Source organism: Perna viridis, chromosome 2 (genome assembly GCF_037379345.1).
Source record: "Perna viridis isolate PV_CMFRI_1.1 ecotype Kerala chromosome 2, ASM3737934v1, whole genome shotgun sequence".
In the NCBI taxonomy this organism is placed as follows: Eukaryota; Metazoa; Mollusca; class Bivalvia; order Mytilida; family Mytilidae; genus Perna; species Perna viridis.
In genome coordinates, this window is record NC_142446.1 from 20,942,455 (window position 1) to 20,953,348 (window position 10,894).

Genomic DNA, 10,894 nt, shown 5'->3' on the forward strand with positions numbered 1-10,894 from the left:
GGGCTGAAATGAAGAGAAAAATTAGGTACGAATCATTTAGATAAGGTTACTATAAAAGTCTTTCGCAAAAGTGCTAAATTACGCGGGTCAGTAAAAAAACAATTGAAGTCTTTGAATTTATTTTAACGATTCTTGTTCAGATGAGTCGGACGATTCGGGTGGCAGTGATATTAGTTCGGTAACGACTGATTCAGATGATTCTATTGATGTTGATTATAAACATGAACACAAAAAACAAATATATAAAGGTGAGAGAAGGTCGAAGAACAAATCGGGATCGTCGCTGTCATCAAAACAGAAGACAAAATATCCCCAGGAATGTCCACAGTCAAAACTACAGTTAGAATATGCAAACAAATCAATTAAATTTGAAGATTTAAAGCATAATCAATTTGTAGCAGGTTAACTCGAGATAATTACCTCATGTAGAAATGTTTTAGAGAAAGATGGTCGTTTAAAGTTACTTAAAAAATTGTCTTATTATTATGAACTGTATGATTGGAAAGCTCTTTTACAATCATACGCAGCTTGGATAAGGCGCATTGAATCGGGTCAGAATGACTTGGGGGATGATCCGTCTGTTATAGAAACACCTTTATTAGCAAGTTCAGTTAGATCCAAAATTCAAAAAGGGAAAACTGGTGTAAGTGGGAAACCAATAGTTTGGTTTTGTTCTGAGTTTCAAAAGAAAAGATGTTCTTTTTCAGGGTCGCATACAAAAAATATTAAAGGTGTGAGCAGGCAGGTACAGCACTTTTGTGCATCTTGTTTATTAAAGGATGATAAACAGTTAGCTCACCCAGAGTCTGATCCAGGTTGTCCTAATTATGAATTACGACTAGGTAAAGATAAATTGAATTCTATTTTCACTGACTGTACACATAGTTGTCATCTTTGTGATAATTCACAAGTATTACTTGACATATTTGGAGATTACGGTCTCGAAACTTTAATCAACATTCATAACAAAGTTTTCAATTCTAAATTATCCAATGTTTTGGGGTGTAAATACCGGTTTATTCAAAACTTAATTTTTTTTTTCAGACGTATGTACGTACATTATCAGGATTGGGATGTTTCAGAATTTTTGGAATATGGATTCCCATTGAGTTGTGAGGGTTTTAATTCTGAGTACATTTCAAATTGTAATCACTCAGGCGCTACAAATTATAATCACTCAGGCGCTATAAATTTTCCTGATCAAATGATCAATTATCTCAAGAAGGAGTGTTAGTATGGTAGTATTTTAGGTCCTTTTAAATAAAATCCCTTTGTTTCTAACATGGTAATTTCTCTACTTAATTCAGTCCCTAAAAAAGATTCTAAGGATCGTAGAGTTATATATATATATATGACCATAGGATCACCAATTTAATTTATGATACTGCGAAACTGATCTTCACATGTGTTATATGTTTCATTTCAATGAATTGTAAGGATGTGATAAAACTGATTATCCATTACTATTAATTCAATTTTCTTTCAAATGATGGTTTATATATATGTACGTGTAACCAACAAGGCAATTAAGACTAACCTTGAAAAAAAGAGATATAATTCTCTTTTATGTGAGGTTTTGATATCAAATAAAAAGTAGATGTGAATTTATAGACAAAAGTTGTTTTGTTCAATAAAAGAAATGAAATTGTAGCAGAACAATATAGTTGAGTCTACTTGAGTTTAGTATGAAACTAGTTTGTAGGAATAAATAAATATATGAATTAGATATAAGGACACATACCTGTGATTAAATTTAATTACAGGTCTATGATAAAGCACAAGAGGGGACACTTCCTATATACCAGTATATACAGACGTGCCGCTGGAATGGGTCTGTTTTATTTTAGAGTTGAAATTTGTAATTGGGTCATAAATATTCCACTTTTCTATGTCAATAGGCTATCATTTCTGAGTTATGTATCAATGGGTCATAATTTCTACAATTTAAATCACTCTACACGTTGACGTACTTTCAAATAGTTAGAGTGGGGGATACGCTCCGGGACCCACCAATTATTATAATACTAATCACTTGTAAACATCGACCGTGAGAGACCGTCATCGGTATTCAATGTCGTTAAAAAATCCCAATCATCATTTACAATTTATATGTATAATTTATTACTAAGCAATTATGTGCCGACTGCAACTGACCTGGTGGAGACCTTTGTTTTTATTTATGTTCTCTAAATTCAAAAAGAAGATACACAGTAGTAGAATCAAAAATACATGAATGGAACTGATTTTCTTGCAAACATATGATTAGAGTGTTTTTTCAGCGCCAGCTGCGCCCTCGTACCAAGTTTAACAAAAATGACCCCCCCCTTTCCGTGTGATAAGGATAAAATTTGGGTACGGAGAAAAGTTGGTACGGCTACGGGTACGGGTTACACATTTCGGTGTGTACCTTAATTTGTTATTAATGTCCATTCATGTCATAGTGGACCTAAATCAACCGGACTATAGCGTACCAAGAATTATACGACACCGGTTCGGACTTTTAAAATGTTTAGGTAGTACAATACAGTTAGGTCATTTCTGAAAATTTGGTCTCATTTTGTTGAAATAAAGCTGTTTTGAGGCAGTCCGCACAGAAATTTCTAGTGTTTTGTCATAAAAAAGTGCATATTTTTGAAATCCTTGGTGTGTGGAGGTTCAAGTCATTTATAAGTAATGTAGTGATTATTGTTATAAAATCCAGTAGCCATGGTGACATACTGAAAAAAAATATTACTAAGTTTTAGTACAACTCAGGGGTGCCTTTCCAAAACTAACAGCCAATTACTATGTTTTATAAAATATCAGGCACTTAGACACTACCACAGGATGAAAGTATGCATGGAGTAGGTGGAAAGAGGGTAAAAATAATAAGACCCTTTTCGATTCATTCTCTCACAATTTTAGTTCCAAAAGTTCGTGCGAAATAAGGTATTTTGAAAATCAGCCATCTGATGCTGAGGAGAGAAGCTAATACGGTAGGGGACTGAAACGTTCCGGATACCATTCTTCATTTAAATTACACCTGTTTACCATTACATATATTACATCTGTCTATGTATAAATGCTTAACTACATTTAAACAATATATCCACCAAATTTTAACTTTTAATTTTAAGTTTTACAAAATTTGACCGGGGTAACTTGGTGTGCGAAACAGTGCGCCTGAATGTAACTGTATAGTGCACCCTTAGCCTTTCACAAGATAAAAATTCAGCGATTTCGTAATAATTCTAATTGTTTATGTTATTAATCGTCTCCGTGGAGACGATTATAAAGAATTGGAAGCAGATAACATGCACGAAGAAATTGAAAACCATCATCTCATTGGATAAAAATCTCAAATAACGCAGAAGTGAAGCGCCGATTATTTGTGATTGGCTGACAACATAACACACTCTTAAATCAATACGTAGAACCGTATGCGCTTACGGTATGTTATCATTATTGTAGCTAAACCAGTCTTAAATCAGAAGAATCGGTAAAATGCATAAATAGTGGCAACGACCAAATTAAAAAAAAAGAGTTACGATATACATTCAATATGGTATTGATATGTAACAATAATTTAAAGAAAGTTTTGATACTATCAATGTTATTTGATATTCACTACATTATCTATCGTGTATTCCCGTTTATTTTCGCGGGCTTTTCGTGCATGAATGATTTTGTCGTAAACATAGAAGAAAGTTTGATCATGCATGATTGACTTTGGTTACGTTTTATGTCAGTCAATTTCTAAGAAACTATGTACCATAGGATGATGTAATGAGTTGTGGGAATATATCTTTGGGAGTCTGTCAGCATCAAGATAGATAATCAATGTAAGAAGCATTAATGTAGAACATCCTAAGCTCTACCTTCCTGTAAAATTTCATCAAAATTCATAAAGTTTGATAGAGCTGCAGCTCTTAAACTAAGATAGATAATCAATATAAGGAGCCATAATGTAGAACATTGAAAAGTCTACCCATCTGCAAAATTACATCAAAATCCAAAATGTTTTGAAACATTACAGCCCTTAAAAGTTTGATTTTTTTATCGAAAATTATTTACCGTATATATTTAAAAATTTATATCTTCTATAATTTTTCAATGAGAAAAATATAACATTTAAGGACATTCACGTATTCTATTTTAACGCTAAGAGACGAGTAGCTTTTTTGAAAAGCTGATACTTGTTATCATTAAGCATCGACGGAGACGTGCGTAAAGAAATCATTCCTTTATTCAGACCGGAAATGTCATACGATTTGTCAACAGAGCAATACCGAACACATTGATCAAAATGTTGGATAGTTTGAAAAAAATACGAGATTTCTTCTCATTTTGGTACCTACAATATACTCTAATAACATCTTTGTATATGTTAGAACCCATGGAGAGAAGAATTTTTAGTATCCTTTTATGAGATAGTGTATAAAAAAGCAGTTATCGCCGACAAGTATATTTTCGTCAACCGATATTTCGTCCTCTAAGGTGCAACAAGTTTATTCCCAAATTTTAAGACAAAATGTCTTACAGATTGCTGATATTTTCCGTTAATAAAATGAGCTATAATACGACAATTATTATTGTGGAATAAAGTTTTGGTGAGCAGATTGGCGAGAATTGTTTCTGTCTTGTAAATGGCGAGGTCTACTTAGACTCTGACCAGTACTGTAGTGCAGAGACTTACATAACATACAACTGTTATACACTACGTGTGTAGAGATCCAAATTACAAACAATTTTTTTTAGATCACAGGGGCTTACTCCCACTACCAGATATCCAGCCTGACTATTGTTTTATCAGGAAAAAGGCTAAGGTCACATCAAATTAATTTGTAGATTCTCATCCACCAGCAACTAAAAAAAATGGAGCAGGTGGGAGAATCTTATTTTTAATTTTTCCAAGATTTGTAAAATCTTATTCCTGCTGACGAAATGTTGAAGAAATCTTTTCAGTTATGTTTGTGCCACAACATTTACTTATTCAATTCCCATATAATGCGACTAAAAACGAAAACCATCCTGAGATCTGCCGAAAAATATCAAGATATTCTGTAAACATACCTGTTTTTGACCTTAAGTCTATAGTATTGTGTATAAGTAGAGTCGTGATGGGTACAGATATAGAGGAAATCTGGAAATTTGAACCACCATAAAAAAAAAATTAAAAATTAAAAAAATTTGGGGCGGCCCTTTGAGTAAGGGCAGTTGGGGATGAGAATCTACAAATTAACTTGATATGGCCTAATCCTATATACATTTAGTGGATGTCTCGCTGCTGCAATTAGAGGTCTATGGTATTACTATTTACTCTGTCCAATCACTTTAAACAAAGCATGATTCTAAAAAATAAATACAGGCATCACCATCAAACACTTCTAATTAAATCAAAACAAGGAATTGTACATTTAAACTAAATGTTTCTACAATTGCTTGGATCCAAAGTGAAACTACCGCAACCTTGATCAATAGACAAACCAGATTGGTTTGTTATTTATTATGTGGTGTGTGATATCACTGAAAACTTTCCCGTACTTTTTCACAAAACTTATTTGTAAAGTTCTCATCAACTGATATTGACCAGGGCAGTTAAACCAATAAAAATACAGAGGTAAAAACAGTTTTATCTGCCCAATGTTTACTAAAGCACAGAAGTTCATTTCATTCTGAACTTATTGCATTTATATACTTTCTTTCATAAATGACATTGTGTTCACAATTTGTAATTTACTTGGCTAAATGCCATTACTGGTACACTAAATTGACAATTGAATATTTACCTTAATTCTCCATCAGATACAATACTAGTAGTTATTACAGCAATGTTTGTTTACACCAGCTATTACTTTATGCAACCACATATGGTAGCTATACTGAACTATATCTCTGACAGATTTGAAAACCATAGTTGATGATATTCAAGACTTAAAATTGATGACATCTACCAAAACTCTTGCAAAGCATGTCTGTATTATCCGTGAAAAGTTGATCTCTGTATAAAACTGGAGAAACAGTGTTGATAACCAGCTTTTGATTATTGTACATATGTACAAATGTACATGTAGAATAGACAAGATTTGTCACATGTTTAAGTTGCAGTTGTAATTCTTTACAGGTTGAAAAAAAAGCATGAATGTGTATACTTAACATTTTAAATCATTGAGGTACATAATATAAAATGTTTTGATGTTTTGTTAACATCAGACTTATATTTTCAACGATCCGAAATAGCTGTTTATTCTACCAGAATTAAAGAGAACTTGGAACACACTGTGTATTTTATACTGTGCAAGTAACATATATATATATATGTTATAAAAAATATTCCCCCATCTGAATTGAATAAATTTTACAATATGTACAAACAAGTACACAAATGTGTCGTGTTTCACCACCATGTAACACATGCATGTATTGGAAGTAGCTATGACATGTTTTTATGTCTGAATTGTATTGATAGTGGACAATCGTAATTAGATTGCTCACCAGCCTCTCTTAAGCTGTGTGTTTGTGATTGCCAAAGTGTAAGGAGTATATGTGTAAAGGAGTGTAATATGATATGGTTCCTGTTGATGTACATGTAATATTTTGATTGAAAGTGAATCATTGTTTTTATGAATAAATCTCATGCTTTTTATATTGCTGTATCAGTTTATGAATTATTATACTTCCTCCCAAAATTCAGGTATAGGTTTGTTTCGGTCTGTTTGACATAAATGAATGGATCTCTTTGAAATTGTACCAAAAGGTGACATACATGTACCTACAAAGGATGGCTGGAATACATTTTTAAGGTTGTGACTTTAACCATTTAGGAATCAACGGCCTACTTTTATTCTGGTCAAATTCTTATTCTGTGTCAAACATGTAATGGAATATGATTTTTGATGATTCCAAAGGGGTATAATCCAACTTGCAGGATTTTCATGTTAAAACTTTGTATGCACGACTCCTAAACAGCTTTTTGAAGGGATTTTGATGAAATTTTGTAGGAAGGTTGGCATCAGTATGCATGTACATAAGTGATAAAATTACTATTGCAGGACTCCAAAGGAAGATATTTTAACTTTTAAACTAGAGACTCAACAGATCCTGAATCGCTCAACTGGTTAACCATTTGCTTATTTGAAAAAACTTGAGGAATGAGACAGGCTAAGTTAGAATCAACTAAATTGTCAAATACTGGAAATGCTTTTCATAGCATTTTCATGACCTGAACCAGAATTTTGCTTAAGGCAACAATTTTTGAATTTTTTTTGAAAACCTGTCTTATGACTCCATATCTATTCACGGATTAAAAATCACAATAGTCAATTTGAGCACAATACGCTAAAGAATTATGTTGCGTATTTTCATTCAATTATCTTAAATGGTTTTAGAGAAGAAGATTTTCAAAGTTGTACATGTGAAAAAAAAACAACAAAAAACTGTTTCAGGGGTCATACCTCCTACATTAGTCAATGAATGAAGCCAGAAATTTTCTAAAGGCAACGGTTTTTGAGTTATTTGCAAAAAACTGCCATCTGACCCCTTTGTTCTATTTTTAGTAATGGCGGCCATGATTTTTCATGAATCAACAATCCCAAAAGTCAATTTGTGTGGCATACCCTAAGGAACATATAAGCCAACTTTCATTGAATTCTGTATAATGGATTTTGAGAAGATTTTCAAAGTTGCACATGCGAAAATTACAAAAAAAACTTTCAGGGGCCGTAACTCCTACATCAGTTGACCAATCATTTTGAAAAATATGGCACAGGTCCATCTCATGATGCTGAACACTGTTACCCAAGCCAGAAATTTATTAAAGCAACGGTTTTTGTGTTATTTGCAAAAAACTGCCATCTGACCCCTATGTTCTATTTTTAGTTTTTTAGTAACGGTAGCAATATTTTTTCATGAATCAACAATCCCAATGATCGTTTTGTGTGGAATACCCTAAGGAACATAAATGCCAACTTTCATTGAATTCTGTGCAATGGATTTTGAGAAGATTTTCAAAGTTGCACATGCGAAAATACAAAAAATAAACTGTTTCAGGGGCCGTAACTCCTACATCAGCTGACCAATCATTTTGAAAATTTTGGCATAGGTCCATATTATGATGCTGAACAATTTTACTCATGCCAGAAATTTGCTAAAGGCAACAGTTTTTGAGTTATTTGCAAAAAATATAGTTACTGTCAGAATACTCTAAAGGGAGATAATTGGGTTTAAAAAAATTTCAATCCTCCCAAAACACTCAAGGGATTTTTATGAAACTTTAAAGGAAGGTTGGGGATCATAAGCAGATGTGCATGAAGGAATATAATACTTAGGCCAGTACTCCACAGTTTAGTTGAGCTTCTTACTTTTGGCTAGGGATGAAAAATGACATAAATGGAAACTGGTGGTTGCTATAGTGATTAAAAATGGAGATTTTATTACAGATTAAATATTATCTGAATAAAAAGCTTTGTGAAGCACTGCAGTGACATTACTGCAGTGATCAAACCTTGAACAGTTGGGGCAAGTGTGGACACAATATTAATTTTTGACATACTTAAACATTGGGACTTACAATTCATTATGGACATAACAACTGGTTTTGACACTATTGCACAAAATTTTAAATTAAAATTAAAATTTTCAAAATCAGACCAAAAATAACAAAGTCAATTTTTTCAGGTGTTACTGCTTTGACCCCTTATAACTAGAAAACCGTAGCACATATCTGAAATTTGATTGAAAAACACAGGCAGGGATTATTATGAGGAATCAATAATAAAAATTTTCAGTCGGACCAAAAATGAATCAAGTTGAATTTTTTTGGGTGTTGTCCAACTTTGAACCCCTATAACTTGAAAATAATCCAAAACACAGAAAATCTGCTGATATATTTGTTTACCAGAATTAAATAAGGAACACAATAGAAAACAAGAGGTTCCCAGGAGCGTGAATCGCTCACCTGGTTAAATTTTTGCCTTTCAAGGGCAACAACTCTAACAAGAAGTCCGACACTTTTGACTCCATGAAGACTTTGGTAGGACTTATCATGAGGATCATTTCATCAATCAAAAGTTTCATTCTAACTATTATAGTTTTCAAGATATTGATTGAAAACTGCAAAAAACGTAATTTTTTGCCTTTCAAGGGCAATAACTTTTATTTGGAGTCGTCTGACAACTTTGATCCCTGGAGACTTTTGTAGGCGTTATGATAAGGATATTTCAGCAATTGAAAGATATTGGCCAAACCTAATGATTTTGGAGATATATGCAGAAAACTACTGTACGACCCCTATGTTCTATTTTTAGTAATGGCGGCCATGTTTTTTAACTGATCAAAAATCCAAACAGTCATTTTGTTAAGGATACCCTAAAAAACAAAAATTACAACTTTCATTGAATACAGTATAGTAGTTTTGGAGAAGATTTTTGAAAGTAATAACATAAAAAACAGCAAAAAATGACCAAAAAGGGCAATAACTCCAACATGGGTCAACAGATTTTCACCAAAATTTGACCACAAATAGATCTCATCATGCTGAATACTTTTAAGTATGTCAGAATTTGGCTAAACCTAGGGGTTTTGGAGATATATGCAAAAATCTACTGTCTAACCCCTATGTTCTACTTTAAGAAATGGCAGCCAAGTTTTTTAACCGATCAAAAATTCAAACAGTTATATTGTGCAGGATACTCTAAGGAACAGTCATTATAAGTTTCATGCAAATCTATTATGTAGTGTTAGAGGAGAAGATGTTTGAATAAAATGTTAACACAACGACGGACGCGAAGTAATGGCAATAGCTCACATAGCCTATGGCCAGGTGAGCTAAAAAAATAATTATAATATAAAAAAAACCCCGAACATTCTATTCTACATAGTTTTAATAAAACACCTATTTTTTTTCTCTTTTCGAATCCTTTTTCTAAAACTGTAGGGGCCACAAAGCCCAAATTAAATAACAAACCTTCCTTTAGTGGTTAGTAAAATCATATCAAAATTTCAGAATCATTGGTCAACAACTTAAGAGATTGCACAGAAACAATGTGTACCCTTTGCAGATGACGACAAAGATGACTGCACCATAACATTATATGTGTGTAAATTTTTTGAGGTCGTATAAAAATACCATGGAATAGTTTCAAAGTAGTTACTTCCACATGGTCTTCTATTTTTGAAACATGCTGAAATAACTGACAAATTATGGAGGATATATTATGAAAATCTACATTTCATGATAATACACCACACCAAATATCAAAAGAATCCATCTAGCAATTTCCAAGGCCCTACCATAACCATGTTCTGCTATTACTTTGTATGATTAGATAGTATTTGCTCTATACTGATAAGAATTCTGAAGTTATCTGACAAAATAACTAAGATAATTTTCTGTCATTCACCACAGTGAATGACTATAAATTGATATGAGCTTTGTTAAATCTGAGTCTTGAAAACATTTCAAGTGAAGTTATAACTAATGAAGCTTTGAAGCGCTTGGAAAAATTGGATACACTGGGTAATTGATGAAGTGTTGATCTAAAAATATCTGTTCCTGATGGTTGCAACTGAAAATTCATTTTATTTAGAAAGATGCTTGAATAATACAAAGTTATTCCGCAAATAAATTGTTTCAACATTTTAAGAAATGAAAAGCATTAGTTTGTACTTGCCATTCTATGCATGAGTGCATTAATTTCTTTTGATATAAATGAGCAATATAGTTGGAGTTGCTGTTTTACTACCATGTGTATTTTGCCTCTTCCCTAAAAGTTTATTTTTAAGTAATTAATGTGTTTTTAAATTGTGAGAGTTAATGACTTTAAAAATTAATATTATATTGAAATTTAATCATTTTTCTCATGATAATGCATTCCAATTTTACAAAAATATAATATTTTTTTTAGCTCACCTTCCT